At 38.5% G+C, this 16,345-nt stretch overlaps 1 protein-coding gene and 1 long non-coding RNA gene across 9 annotated transcripts in view; one reads left to right on the top strand and one right to left on the bottom strand.

The window, feature by feature from the left end:
• The window catches only part of birc6 (baculoviral IAP repeat containing 6), a 149,578-nt gene that overhangs the window by 34,072 nt on the left and 99,161 nt on the right, over window positions 1–16,345 (bottom strand). The gene's annotated exons all lie outside the window — the stretch shown is intronic.
• Window positions 6,592–9,588, top strand: LOC127411174 (uncharacterized). The gene is made up of 2 exons (XR_007892226.1): window positions 6,592–7,778; window positions 8,559–9,588. It is a non-coding gene; the product is annotated as an uncharacterized LOC127411174 (long non-coding RNA).

The following is a 16,345-nucleotide window of genomic DNA, read 5'->3' as shown; positions in this document are numbered from 1 at the left end:
CTTCATCTCTCTAATACACACACTGAGACTCAAGACATGGGCTGACGGTACAACCATGACCACTGACTCAACAACACACACAATAAAGAGACAATCTGAGATTGTGTGTGTGACAGAGAGAAGTTAAGGCATTTTTTCCAATGAAGTTTTTTTCAGTAAAGCTGTTCAATGGGGACTTCAAGACATTACTATGTGACATTACAAGACATTACTTTTTTTTCTTCTTACCTTTTCTTTTTGTTTGTTTTTTTATTTAATCCAATTGGAATAAAATTCCTTAACTTTGTTCACATATGACATCTGAATTTTTTTTTATTTTTATAAATAAATAAAATTTGACAATTTTCTTGACATTTTTTTGTATCTATTTCACTTTGTTACACTTGTTGTTTTCCCAGTCAAAAATTACCGGCTATTGGAAATGAATGGATTAGACCACAAAATACAGACATATTAAGTTTTCAGGAGCATCCCAATCCTTTAGATGAGCACATATGTGGATGTGTGTTTGCACACACAAAGTCCTCGGACATGTGCACACACAGAACACACACACACACACAGTGTGCCGAGCACCCTTTTGTGCATCGACTTTCCATGTACACTCTGAGGATATTTCAAGATCTACTAACATTTTGTGTTGTGTTTGGGCTTGTTTGAATCAGGATAGTCTGCTGAAACTTACGATATGTCATTGTCTATGTTATATGTATGTTTTGGGAAGTAATTAGGAAAAATGTGACAAAAAGACTCTCCTGTTTATTATATTTAAGTGTATCTGTGGACTTTTCAAACACTTATACTCACTGCAGTGTAACCTCTGAGTGAAAGAAATTTGCTCATTGCATTTTACTAATAGAGACCTTTCCAATGATATATAACACATAGCTATCTCATCTTTTTTATGGTTTTACCAGTGAATATAATTGTTGTGATAAAAAATTTGCAAATGATGAGAATGAAACAGTTCTTCTTTGTCAGCAAATTAAAAAGTATTATTTAAGAACTGGAAGGATCAGGTACATGCATTGTAAAATCCAGATTCTAAGATTTAAAATGACAATTATTTTGTTCATATCAAGCAAGTGGTTATTCTTTTATGTAATAATTGTATTTTTTCACAGGGAGTGCCCAATCCTTTAATTGAAAGGATCCTTGTTAATTGAACAAGCTCAGTTCAATTAATCCTATCAATAAAAATAGATATTTTTAAAAATATGTTCAAACCTGTCCTAATTACTAAAAAAGTTGATAAAAAGATGTAATGCAATATGTTGTGATAATATGTGCAATATGAGAGATTTATAAACAATCCCAGTGGGCCGGTCATTTTTGACTGGGATCACAACATGTTAGCACAAAATGAACACAACACAAGGGTTACGTTTGCATTCAGAAGGTATTTTTAAAATGTGGCTCTTGAAAACAAAATAACTTGTCATCTTGTTAAGGCTGAGTAGTACTGGCATAGATCAAGCAGTCCAAATAACAAGCCTAGTCTTCTGAGATGCAAGGCAGCCATCTCTTCTTTGACCCAGATCAGACCCAACAGCACTTGTGCACTGAGACCAGCTATAAAATGCCATTCTCTTTGGATTAAATCCATCTAACTTCGGAGATTACAGGTGACATTGGTGACTCCCAGAGTTACTTTAAACACCAGCAGACAATGTGGTGTCCAGACAATCTGATTGAGGGCATTGCAGAACATCAATACACTCATGAGAAAGTGGCATACTTCCAGATGTTTATGACTCGCTTACAGAAGTGTCAACACTGCACAAAAGCTGTAATTTTCAGGAAAATAGTCTTGTATCTAAGGAAACTGTGCCAGCGGAGGCTGTTTATGCAGAAAGAGGTTTAATTGAGCTAATGGCGACGACCACAGGGCTGTAATTTCCCTCCTCTGCCAGCTGCTATAAAACTTTCAGCTAACCGAATGATAACAAAGAACATTCTTTCCTCTCTACAACATTTAAGGCCACTAAATCATTCAGAGCGCTTCTTTCGTCTGAAGAGGATTCAGTTGCTCAAGCACTCTAATGACATTGTTTCTGGCTCCTCAGGAGGGCAGGATTTTGAACCCCTGGCTGATCAACTGATTGAAAACCAAGTGGTGCACCTTTTAATAGACTTCTGTCAGAGTAGATGCAGTATTTAAATTGATGTGCATGAAAATGATGCTATGAGAAATTGCAAAGTAGTCCTTTCAATGTCTTGTCACGTCAAGGAAACAATTGAAAATAGGTCTTCAAGGTAACAAAAAACTCTGGAAAACATAGAAAGAACATCTGGAAGACATGGCCTAGGAGCTCAAATCAGTAAAACATTTTTAAAATCAAGTAAACTGGAAATTCAACAATTTTATTTTTTGTATCCACCAGGAATCAATTGGATGACAAGAGTTGACTACGTGATACATTTTTGGAGGGCAGGGTTTGGTAAATAAGAGGGCTTGGTTACATCAGCTAAAAAGCCAAGTTATTTCAGAAGTGAACAAGTTATTATAGACTCACTAAGGTATTTTTTATATAACACACACTAATGAATCATTCACAAGTCAACTGACTGTACGTTTGTTTATCAAAGCTAAAATGATCTTGAGGTCCAGTCACTTTTCTGTGACTATATTTTAATGACCATACCATTCCTGTCCACCCATTCTTCCTAATAATCCTCCACTCTCATTCTTTCCACCAATTTATCTTCCTACATGAATGCCCCCACCCAGGTAAAAGGGGTGTATCTCTATCTCTCTCTTTGCAGGAAGGCATAATTGATTTTGACAGGCCCTCTGACTGGCATTTGGCATTTCATGTGGGCAAATACACTGTCAGAGAGCTTTGGAGAGAAGAATATTACTTTACAAAGGGCAACTGTTCAAATGAGCAGAAAGCGATATATAACTACATCACAACAAAAGAAACTGGGGCAGAATGTTATTACACCTACACTACAAACATCTTAATTAGAAAAAGTCACCTTACCTTGAAAAACTCAGCAAGAGAGCACACATTTGTGAGTCAGAAAGAGCATGCGCATGTACTGGAGATTTTGACTATGTCAGATATTAATTGTGTCAGATATGAATTGTGTGCGTTGTAAAGAGTTTGCCCTCTATGATGATAGTGGTTGAGATTTAGAGAGAAAAAAATGGGAAAAGGCAGGAATGTGCATCGGATGAGTGCACTCACATCCATTAGAAGGTTTGCGACACATCACTCACTCTCTCCAGTTTTTACGTTTGATGGAGGAGTGTATGAACTCATCCTGCAGGATGTTGCAGCAGGTTTGAAAAGCTTGTCGGAGCTGACCCAATTCACTGCTGTCCATTACTGTGAGTCTCAGCAGAACCTTGCTCAAGGTTTGCATTGTACCACCAACTGCTGTTTTAAACCCCTTGATGTATGTGCAGAAAATCTGTGCAAAACTTAGATTAAAAATGCACAGAAATTTCAGGCACTGAAAACTTTTGATCAAAAAATTGGTTGTAATAGAAACAGTATTATCAGTTAATTTAAAATCATTATTAGTTTTTTATGCACACTGTTGGTGTATAGAGTACATAAGTGTGTTAAAGAAAAGGCTAGACTAAGAAATGTAATTTTGTTTTCCCTTCCAGCCCATATTAAGACCAGACTGTTGGTTTCTGACAATTGTTAATAGTTGTTATAAGCAATAATTGTTAAAAGCATTCTTACACAATGGTTGCATTGAAGTAAATGTAAAAATTTACGCAGTTTTGCCTATGAGTTACACAACATTTATCACAAAAAGCAAAACGTTACAAATGATCTCTCTATAGAGGCAAATCAGAGGGCAGAAAATGTGGTCTTAAGCAATTAGAATCCGATGCTAATAGAGGATCAATATTAGAAAACACAAGCAGATCTGCGAGTCAGCACAATTCGTTTCTCTCCTCACACTGTCATTATATTATGGTCACACACCCGTACAATAATGAGATCGCTCCATAATCGCCCACCACCGGCTGTCAGCCTGATGATTATATGATCCACAGCTCCAGAGAGAGAAAATTACAAACAAATAAATGAATATAAACAACGGGTCGTTGACAAGGAACTCCACTTAGCAGATGAAATAAAAAATCCTTCCGTTTTCTTCATGGTTTCTACCCCAACGGGTTCAGTTTGACCCGTTTTAAATGTTCTGGCATGGCACTGGGAGCACAGGACCGAGGGAATTCGGCCACATGATAATTTCATTTAACTGGCCTGTGCAATAATTTCCACAATTTATAGTGTCTCAAATGTGCCGATACAAATCATCAAAGAGACAGAGAGAGAGATATGATGAGCCGTTCTCTAAGAACATAGAAGGAAACTAGAGAGTTGAGACTTACAGAAGGTTCATCTTCACTTTGAGATCATAGTTCATCCTTAGTCTTAATGCTAGAGATGTCAGAAATAATTGAGTTCAGACTGACTCTAAATCAACTGTAGGTAACCAGCTGAAATGAAAGGTTACAGTTGGCTTATAACACTGTGGGTGTGTGTGAGTCACTGCCAATGTAAAATTTATGTCAACACACAACACATACACAGCTTGTGGACTAAGCATCTGTCAAACATACACATTCAACTGTAACTAGCTGTTAGAATACATGGTCTCATAGCTTTTGCGCTCATGCAAGCAAAGTGAGCTTGAGTCCAGTTTGCAGGATTTCCCAATCCCATTTCTCCCACTCTCCCTACCAATTCTTGTTCTCACTCTAATATGCCAATCCATTAGATCCACTATCCAAGTAGCAATTAAAATAAAAATAAAAACAAAAAATGTGTGATGTCCATGCCAAAACATAGTCTGTACTATTTGACGGTATTTTACAGCAAAAACTATGAAAAACTGCTTTAACGACGGAGAAACAGCAGGGACCTTTTTTTTTTCCTCATAACTTTAGTTCCCAACAATAAGTTACGTTTATACAGAGAAATTATATCCGTTCAGTATGGTAAAGGTTCCGCTCTTTTGGTTTGGTGCCTAAGGCACAGCTTTTTATTGACTTCATGTAACTGTACGTATACCCAGGGCTCAGGACTATATCAGTTTGAAACAGTAAATAATTGATCCGACAACAAATTTATGTGGAACATAATTGTGATAAATCATTTTATCAGACTGGATGTGGCAGGGAAGAAGTGTACAAAGATCCTCTATTCTGCCCCTTCTATTAAAATGTTAACATGGACAATGAGGTTGATTGTTTATTAACACACACCAATGGACAGGAGACCAGATAAGAGCAAAGAGCAGGATGGAGAATCTTAAAATTCAGAGGGGAACGAATGGTCAGACTTAATAGAGGAGGAGGGTGGGAGGTTGAGCTATATTTTCTTTCCAGTGCGAGCACTGATGGTGAGTTAGAAAACAAGACTCATTTTCCTCAAGGGTCAGAGTGAGTCAGTGTGTGGGGAGACACACACACACACAGTGTTTATGGTAGCTAGCGTTTGAGATGCAAGTAGGGCTGCTGCAAACAGAGACTACAAGAAAACAAGATGCCATTTTTACACACTTCAATTCCAGAGCTGTCAGCATTAAAGGCCACATAGAAAGACTGTATATTTACTGTAAGGAGTTTGTAATCAAAGGTCGTGAGATTCATTTTAAATGTCAACATAATAATTTTTAAAAGCAATAAAATACATTCTTGTATTCTTTTGACTTTTTTGACAGCTAGAAGCTGACATAGCGGTTAGTGTAGGAGTTTTGAAACATTAAGTGCTGTTCTGTACCAATCCAGGCTCACTGGCATGGTTAAGATTTGTTTTATCATTATAGTGCTGCAAAATCAGAATCAGATTTTGAACAAACCTGAGTCGTCACATCACTAAATCCATTCCACCAGCATGGTTCTCTGTTATGAGTAAAGTTAGCTAAATATTCTGAGAGTACTAGCCCAGGAACGGTTTGTAATCATATTGTCTCAAATCATGCTCAAGTAGAAAAGTTACTGGAACCTATACTCACCATGATCAGAACCGCTCAGCTCGATAGTAGAAAAAAGCACTTATAAAGCCTTGGTGCTCTTACTGCCAACTCGAGATCAAGTTCGGCTTGAGTTATTTCCAACCCTTTTCCTTCCTTTTCTCCCTAATCATTTCCTTTCCGCTCTCAACTATCACTGTCAATAAAAACTCCAAAATAATGTTCTCAAACCAAAGCTGGCCATTTGTGTTACAAAGTCTTAATGAACTCAGGCTTTTTAATGACTGATATTGTGTGGGGTATTCGCACAAGTCATTACACTCAATACACAACCTCATGTAGTTCCAAACCCATATTATTTTTTCTTCTGTGGAAAACAAAAGGAGATGCTAGGTTTGCCTCACTTACCATTCACTTTCATTCCTTTCTTTCTCCACAAAATGAGAGTGAATGATGACTAAGACAGTCAATCCATAACATTCTACCAAACATTTTCTTTTTTGGGCGAACTAATTCTTGAATACTGAAGATAGCTTCACTGAAGTTTCACAAAAGCAACTGAAAAAGTCTATTAATCAAGATACAGATTTTGAGGATGTGCGTGACACATCAAATCTACATGTACAAGAATTTGGCCCACCATTCCACATCCATCTTCCTCACCGAATGAATTTTCCCCTCCATTTGGATCCTTCTCTTTTCCTCATCTCTGTAGCTCTACATTGTTCCTGGCAATAAAGACATTTGACGTGTGAGTCTCCTCACCTCCCACCCTCTCTCTCGCTCACTCTGTTTCCGCGGTTACCAGTCGCGCTGTTTGGTTATGCAATGCACGGCGCTCTCAGGCTCCGAGACGGGACCTATAACCACACGACTGCCATCAGCAACGGACAGAGGACGGCAGGGTGGGGAGCTCGCCGCAGCAGGTTGGCGATCTCTTGAGCGTAGCCAGACTTGGACAGAAGGCATCCACACATCTGTAAGGTTGCTTCTACACCCACAGAAAAAGAGGAGAGCAAGGAGAAGGGGAAGGCAATCGTGGAGAAAAGGAGAGAGAAGGTGGGGGTGAGTGTTTGTGACAAATGCTGAGCAGCTTCTCTTTTAGATGCTTAGGGGGTCAGATAGACAAGCGTGACAGAGGGGAGAACAAGAGTGTATGACAGAAAGAGTGTGTGTGTGGGTAAGAAAGAGGGAGTGGAGAGAGAGAGAAAGAGAGAGAAAAGGAGGGGAGACTGAGAAGAGGAGAGTGATTTTAAGAAGGGGGGCTTTTGGAAAAAGGAGAGAGAGAGAGAGAGAGGGAAGGAGAGCAGGGAGCAGATTTCTCAGAGCCCCCTTGAATGGAAGGTGTGAGCTGTTCAATCAGAGAATAAAAAAACAAACAACGTTAGGTAAAGAATTAAAAGAACTACTGAATGAGTGTGGAAAAAAAGGAAGGGCTTCTTCAGGTTGGTGATACATAAGGAGGCTGGAATACTGACACAGAAAGAACGAGAGAAACCCAGATATAGAGAGAGACAGTGACATAGAGAGAGAGAGAGAGAGAGTGAGAGAAGGGGAGGGATGTTAGGGACTGAGATCGTTGTATGCGTTACGCACAAGACACAAAAAGATGCTGTTGTAGACCTTCTCTATTTCTCCCTTCTTTTTTTCTCTCTCTTTCTCTCTCTCTCTCTCCACCTTTCAATTTCTCTCTCTTTTGCTCTTTAACGGTCTTGGGGACGTTGGACGTTTGGCCAGCTGGCCCTCATGTTGCCGCCAGCCCAGATATGCTTCTCCTGTGATGAGCCCACAGCATGCTGGATCTTTCCCCTGATCTCCCACGCAGTAGGGTAAGACTCTTCCTTGTTTCTTGCTCAATTTCCTGAATTTTAATATTTCTGGTTAACCCCCGTCCGTCATTTCTTGAGTCTATCGTACCATTTGTATTGCTGTCTATCTACCTACTTTATTGTCTTGCTTGGCTCACTCACCACTGTCTATTTCACCGTTTCTTTCTTGAGCCAAGCTGCATGTTTGGCCCCAGGCTGCTTATCAAGGTTGATGTTCTGGTACCTAGTTGCTTACTTGTGTATGTGTCTCCAACGAATGTGGCACATGCTAAACCCTTTTTGTGTGCTCTTGCAAAGGGAACATGCACAATACCTAGAAGACAGTGCTGTACGTGGAAGAGGGGTGAGAAAAAGAAACAGAAATAATTTAGTGTGCATGGCGGAGGCGAATAGCAAGTGAGAAGGCTTAAACATACAGTAAATCATTTCAGCTGCTGAGAGTCACCCTGTTGTAGCAGCTCTACATGGAAATATAATTTTCAAAGGGGGAATTCATCTCAGAGGGGGGAGACGGCCTCTTTTGTGTCCATTACTCCACATTCGCAACGGAGCAATCTGAGAGAGGGAAATCAAATACTCCGCGCTGTTTGACCAAACGATTTACCTTGGAATTTAGTCTGGGCTCTGGATGAGTACTACAAGTGCCTGTTTGAAAACATAGGGGATCAGACCAAGGAGAAAGAGACGAAAGGAGGGAGAAACTGAAAGAGTCGATTGTTTGACTGTCTCATTCAGTCTGTCCATCAATGTGTCTTAAGTTGCTTTACTGTTTCTCCACAGATAAGCATCCTGGAAACAGCCGTGGGGGGCCAGAATGGGGACGACCACCGTCAGCATAGAGGAAGTTCGGGCGCAGGAGGGTAAAGAAGAACGAGAGGAGTCCATCTTGGCCTTGCTGGGGATCATCGGCACCTTCCTGAACCTCTTTGTCATTGTGTTTGTTTACATCTATACCACCCTGTGAGGGGGAGGATCACGTGGCAGGGGGCAGGTGGAGCTGAGTGGTGAGTTTGGAAAGAGATATGACAGAGGGGTTGGCATCTCACAGAGAGAAACATGGAAGATGACACTGGGCCGGTCAGGATAGGGAAAGTGACACTTCCCCCATGACCCCTAACGAAAAGGGCAGAATATATTTTAATGCGTCACATTCAGCTGGAGTCTAGGACAGAGGACATTACATGACAAATGAACATCTATGTAATACAGATTTCTGGACACTAGGAGAATGATTCTTGGATATGCCAGATTAGTAACCTCACAGGACATGGTCATGGGCCAAGGGACCTTACAGTTCCCCGGCAAAGAGAATTACATTGAGTACTGCCTGGCTTCAATTACAAGGACACACAGATGCAGAAAGACCCTACTGAGAGTGCCACAGGCCAATGGAATGACTCCTTTCAAGCTGGACAACTTATCCATTGATTAAAAAAGCTCTGCAATAAAAATGGAACAATGGAAAAATCGAATTATGAATTATTTTTCTATTAAAATAAAAGAGAGAATGAGACACTCTGGGACGGTGGACCAATTTACAAGTTCTGATTGCTGGACCTTGTGGGGACTTGCTACAATTCGGTGACATTTGGACACGTGGACCAAGCCACTCTTTATCATTACAGATTCAACCTTGTTCTGACTGGTGGAAGATAAACATAACAAATGAGTGTGTGTTTTCTCTCCGATTTGAGGGCAGTGTCAGACAAACCATTTCTGTGCAGAGTAAAAGCTTTTGTACCGATACATGACAACATGTTAGATGTACTGTGCCATTGGGAATCTGATCAATAAAATGATATTCTATGGAGTTGCCCAATCACATATGTGCTGCCCTGCACTTCAGTGTGTATATAAGCGTCAAGTATTTTGGTGTGTGTGATTGTGTGTGTGTATATAGAACTCAACTCACATTAAAGAGAGGCTAGTGAAACAAACAGTTACTGAGGAGAGTTTCTGAGAGAGAATGAGAAAAAAGGGGGGATGTGGCATTGATGGTTACTGGGTTTCACTCCTCTATTTTCTTCCCTCTGTTCTAGCAGTGATGGCAGTGATTTTAAGCCCTTTGAGAATGCAGAGGTCAGTTTCCTGTCACATGTGATCGAGAGAGGTATAGATGGATGATTGGAGGTCTATGCATGAGAATGAGGCTTCAAAATCCACTGTAAACACATCATGTCCACAGCCATTGGCATGCACACGTTTGCTCATCTGTCTAAATGGAGACATACTATAGACATTTATTGTTTTTATATAAAGCTATCTAAAATTACTATAAACCAACCCTAACCCACACCCTAAATCTAACAGATTTTTTAATATATTTTTTTTTGCATTATTCGAATTTTAAATTCATTTTAAAAATGTATGTATGCTTAATTTTCCAAAAGAGGACATCACAAAATGTCCCCAAAGGGAGGTTTTGTCTGATTTGGCTCACTTTTGGGTAATAATTTGTCCCCAAACTATAAGTAAACACACACACCTCTAACCAATCCAAACACACCTGAAAAAAATCATGTGAATCATGTTTCAGTGTGTTTGCTCTATGTAGGAGAGTGTTGTGAAATATCATACTAAGTAGAGAGTATTGTTGCTCTCAAACTTATATTGTCCCACAAGTATTACTTCAGGTGCATGGAGCCAAAAAAACATTTAAAAAATACAAAAATTGCTGTCGGCACACTGAATTGGAAAACAGACTGCAAAAAGTCTAGCAAAAATACATTATTCATTTTTAAAAACCAGACCAACAGTAGACTTTTCAACATATCACCATCTTCAATACTCATATTCACACTGAAGAAAGCGATGTGCTGAAACATCTACTCCTGTTGCAATTTTTGTATTTTTGATACATCACACTAAAATGTCCTCCAAACCACCCGCCTACGGAAATGTTAGCAGGGCTTTACGCTTAGTCTCAGATCCCTCAATAAATTCCAAAGCCACCAAGCACTGTTGTAATAAAGGCCTGTGCTGTAAATCAGCATGTACCTGCAGGGCTTGTCAAATACAAATCCCAGTACACCAGTTCTCCGGTCAGCATAAACCCTCTCAACCAGCTCTCAGATCAACATAAAACATCTATACCTGCTCTCAGCACTATGTAAACCCACTATACCTTTCACAGTGATGTTTTCAAGTCAGTGTAAACCTTCTACACCTGCTTTAGTTCAGTGTAATCCCTCTAGACCAGCTCTCAGGTCAGCGTAAACCCAATAAACCAGCCCTCAGGTCAGTGTAAACCCTCTACTCCAGCTCCCAGCTCGATGGAAACCCTCTGCACTAGCTCTCAGGTCAGTGCAAACCCTCTAAACTAGCTCTAATGTCAAATTAAACAATCTACACCTGCTCTCAGTTTAGTGTAAACACTCTAGACCAGCTCTCAGGCGGAGCTGTGCAATAAAACGATGTTGATATCCATTGAGAGAGAAAAAAAAAAAAAAGGATATTGATGATAAACTTGAGTAATTTTCAATATATAGCTCATGTTCAACATCTAGACGATCGGATCAGGTGTGTGGCAGCTCTGCAAAGTTAAACACACAACTAGCTAACCGAATCACAGTCACGAAATCAGCCGGAAAGGTAGTATTAGCTGGCTAGCGACTACAAAAGTCCTGCTTTCATGTAAACCAGTAATGAGACTAGGTAGCCACAAGCTAGCTAGCTATCCGGCTAAAATGATATGGTTGTATAACAAACAGGACAGCACTGACAATGCAATACTATGAATAGACCTATATATGACCAAAAAAATATATAAATCTGTTGATGCATTTAAAATAAATACAGTACTGAACAGGGCATCACATTTTAAACATAGTCCTCACCATGTTTAAATGAAATGTTTCAAATGCCAGCTTGTAATCCGCCCAGACAATATTTTTTATTCATGAGAGAATAAAGAAAAAAAGGTCCTGCCATCAAAAAAAAAAACAAAAAAAAAAACCTGCAAACAATAAATAATAAAAAAATAGTCTAGATATTTCATAGACAAAAACGGTGTAATCATTAACGCATCAACATATTTGTATTCAGAAACAAAAGCTAGCTACATGTTCAAGAAGGAGACGTGAGTGAAGCCTGTTGACACTTGCCGCAGAAAACACTCTCATGGCTGGGACAGACATGGAAGGATCGGTGAGAGAGACTCATTCATCCACCATTGGAGTGTGTCCTGGTCCGGGTCCATGCAGTGATCTTTGTCATATATCTCCAGCTCTGTAGGTCGGCAAAGCTAAGTGTGTTTGAGCAGTATTGCTCATCAAAAAAAAAAAAAAAAAAAAAATCAATTGATGGACATTATCGCTTTTCCATTTTTCGCTTCAACACCAGATGAAGATTCCACCACTGGACATTCTGAGCATTATTGACATTATCTTGACATTATTCTACAAATATTGCATTGTACTACATCAGTTTTCACTTTTGTGAAACTTGTCCAAGCAGCGCTTGTTTTCCACGACGTGACTTGCGCTAACAGAGTAGCTCCAGCAGTAAATGAGGAAAACCGTCAGATTTAGAAAAAGAATGTTTATACTATACCTTTTTATACTAATTGTAATAGTATGTGATTATAAAAATATATCAACTACAATAATTCCAATATTAACATGCTGTCTTAAATAATAAAATTAAAAAAGTAAAAAATTACTAATCGACATCACTAATCAACTAGTCAGTTGTTGAACAACTAGTCGACATGTTGACAATCCTTGCACATCCCTAGACTGAACACAACAGCAACTCCAAGATCAAGACCCTTGCTGTTTATTTATGTACTATTTAGTTAAACTTTTTTTGTGATCCAAAGTGATGTCACATCTGATAACTTGTTGGCACAGGCAAAAAATATTTCTTCTTCATGAAATGTTTATTTGTGGCTGGCAATCCAGCTTATGGTGCATTAAAGCAACCTACTGAGCAGGAGTGTGGAGTGTCACAAGAAAGTCTTTTAATGGAGTCAAATGGAACTTAATCGAAAAGAGATCATGCATCTTATGTAGGTTTAAATTCTAAACGGCGTATACTTCTTGAACTTCAAATTAAAAGGTAGCTTACCATGTGGACTTGTAAACAAGTTAGGTTTACATTCATTCTTGAGGTCTAACAAACTTGTGGAATCCATTTCCTCCCCCATTAATTGTTTGAAATGTATATCGTGATAAATATCAATATCAAACGACATGAATTTTTTTAATGATAATGATAATATTTTTGGCTATATCGCCCATCCCTACTCTCAGGTCAGTGCAAAACCTCTACACCAGCTCACATGTCTGCGAAACCTCATCGCGTGTGTGCAACAACTAATTTCACTAACGTTTAAATGAAAATATTCTCCTTGACAAGTCTAAAAAGACAGCCCCAGAAAAAAGTCAAAAACACTTAGTATATGCAACTCATTTTAAATACTTAATCTATTATTTAGCCAAATCTGATACTAAATTCTGCTGAAAATGTTAGCCAATATGTGCAGGACCACCAAGAGCAAACCTAACATCCTGTTCTAAACAGAATTCACCAAAAGCAAGTTAACCACCATTTTATAACAATCAGCACATTGTTGAAAATAATTAACAGGAAAACCTAGTCTGAGAGAGAGAGAGAAAAAAAAAAAAAAAAAAAAAAAAAAAAAACTATATGCAACATGCATAAGCCTATAAACTACTTCAAAATATGACAGCTGTTCAGTTAAGGAAGTCAAAAAAATAAATACAAATAAAATAGCTAGAACAGAAAAAAAAAAAAAAACAGGCCTATGAGAAACATAAAACTAATATAAAACTACTTACTCAGACTTCCTTAATCCCTCCATTTGAAAAGGCCTACTCAGCTGGAATGGAAGTTGCAGGCACACATAAGTTTAACCCTCAGGGGTCGACGGACGCGCTGGCGCGTCCTGCTGGAATTCTTCCTCATAACAGCGGAAACAACTTAAAATACTCCGTCATTTTTGGGCATACAGATAAGTGTAAGACATCATTAGAGACTATAAAGGGTCTACTTTTAATTGTGTACACTCACAATAACAACATAACCTTGTGCTTTTGTAAAATAAAGAAAATAAACAGGATGCGCTTTCAGCCGTCTCTGTCTCCACGAGCATCTTTCTGAAACACGTCACAAAAATGAACTGAAACTCCACGAATACTTATCAGACAAACATGAAACATATGTCTAAAGAAAGCTTAAAATGTTAAATAAAACAAATCAAATTTAAAGCAAATATTCTCCTGCAATGTAATCTGTATGAAACAAAGCGATGTACAGTTTTTCTCCTGGCTCAGCTAATTATCGCTAATGTGATCACACCCACCAGCAGAGCGTGCTATTCATACGGTAATGTGTTGAGGCGATCTATGCAAATGGTAAACGCCCCCAACAATGCCTTAAAAAAACATCAAGTTCATCATCAGATTAATTCACTTTCTTGCACGTTTGGGAGATGGCACGCTACACAGGTGAGGAAGCTCTACAGATGGTCCTGGATAGTGACGAAGAGTTCACATTTTCCTCAGAAGAAGAGTGGGACTCCGACGATGAACGTTTGAAGAGCGACTTGATCCAGCTGAGGATACAATTTCGGATGAGTAAATCTTTACTTACATTAGTTGACATGCCATTTTATATAAACGTACATATTTTACTAGTTGGACTATTTCCAGACTTGCCAGCCAGTATTCAAAGTATCGAAATTTGAAATATGTCCTAATAGGCATGTTTTAGTTACATTTAAATGTTGTTTCGGCTAAAGCAGGTATTTAAATTGTATGCTGTATGATATAAATATGATATGTAATATGATATAAAAATAATATGAAGGTTTCGATTAGATTTTAACTAGTGTTTATGCTGCCTCATTAACATCAACGAAGCTTGTGCTTGCAAATATCTGTTCGGGTGTAAATGTGTAAAATGTGCTGTAAATATGCCATATTAGAAAATCAGCATATTAGAATGATTTCTGAAGGATCATGTGACACTGAAGACTGGAGTAATGATGCTGAAAATTCAGCTTTGATCACAGGAATAAATTGCATTTTACAATATATTCAAATAAAAAACAGTTATTTTAAATTGTAAAAATATTTCACAATATCACTGTTTTTGCTGTATTTTGGATCAAATAAATGCAGCCTTGGTGAGCAGAAGAGACTTCTTTTAAAAACATTAAAAAAGCTTACCGATCTAAAACATTTAAATGGTAGTGTAGGTCTAAAGTTTTTAAGTCTTTATGTAAAGAAAATGTATAGTCTTGATTTTGTGAATAAGCTACAAACAATACATTCAATCATTAAGTCTCCTCACATTCATTCTCTCTCAGGGGAGGGGTCTTTGTCTCCTCAGGTGTGAATCACATCAATATTCATGATCATCCACGCCTCCTCGCATATGGCATTTCTAACACTAAAAGTGTCTTACAAAAGTTAAATGACTCTATTGTTTTGTATGAATGAATGATCAGGATTTTCACATCATTTTGTAGCAAAAACTCTAGGCTACAAGATCCAGTTCTCAAAAGTCTTGTGAACAAATGTTTAGTATGTGTTATATGGCCTTATTTCAGTGACTTAAAATTTTAGTTTTTTTCAAAAGCCACGCATAAACATTTTTTTCTCAAAAATACAAACATGTACATACATGTTGCTCACATATTATTATAGCCCAGTTTGTGCTGAATACAGTGTTATCAGACTTTAGCCATTAATATGTTTTTAAGCAACTGAAAAAAAACACAAATGTCAAGTCATGTCAAAACTTCTCCAGTGCCCAAAACACCCTCAGACCCCAGAAGGTTAAAGCAAATGTCTACATAAAATGTTGAAAAGTTTGGCAGCAGTACCATTTAGTCAACTAGTCTAGCACATCCCAAGTGTAAACCCTCAACACTAGCTCTTGGTCAGTGTAAACCCTCTACACCATAAAGATTTGCACAGTATAGCCACCTCTTCCCATCATAAGAGCTTAAGCGAAATACAGCACTTCCAGCAGTTTGATGGACATGGCATCCTGGCACACACACACACATGAATAAGGCTTCAACTTCAACAGGTTTCAGCTTGCAGTTCCAGAAGGCATAATGTTGAGGATGTGTGTGTGTGTGTGTGTGTGTGTGTGTGTGTGTGTGTGTCCTAGGGTCAATGGCCCTTTAAAAACCATCCATGTGGGGTGTTAGCCTTCACGTGATGCAGTGGTCAAAGACATATGAATCATAACTGCTTTCTTCACATCTTAGCTCTTTACAGGCCAATTTGTCAATGCACAGACACACGCTAAACTCCTAGACTGATAACGGTACAGGGCACCCTGGACTGATTCATCCCACCTCTCTCACAAACACATGGTGAGATAAAATGAAGAGAGGAAGATTATAGAAGAGAAAAAAATATGGATATATTGAGGGGGTGGAAGATGAGAGGAGTGAGAGAATAAAGTGCTAATTGATGTTTACACACAGGCAAAAGACTCAAACACCTCGAAAACCTGCCCTACTTAATGACTAAACCAAGGCTGCACTTTTTCACATGAACTCATCATACACACTAACTCATCATACA

Source organism: Myxocyprinus asiaticus, chromosome 20 (genome assembly GCF_019703515.2).
Source record: "Myxocyprinus asiaticus isolate MX2 ecotype Aquarium Trade chromosome 20, UBuf_Myxa_2, whole genome shotgun sequence".
NCBI classification, from domain to species: Eukaryota; Metazoa; Chordata; class Actinopteri; order Cypriniformes; family Catostomidae; genus Myxocyprinus; species Myxocyprinus asiaticus.
This window is presented reverse-complemented; position numbering and strand designations above follow the sequence as displayed.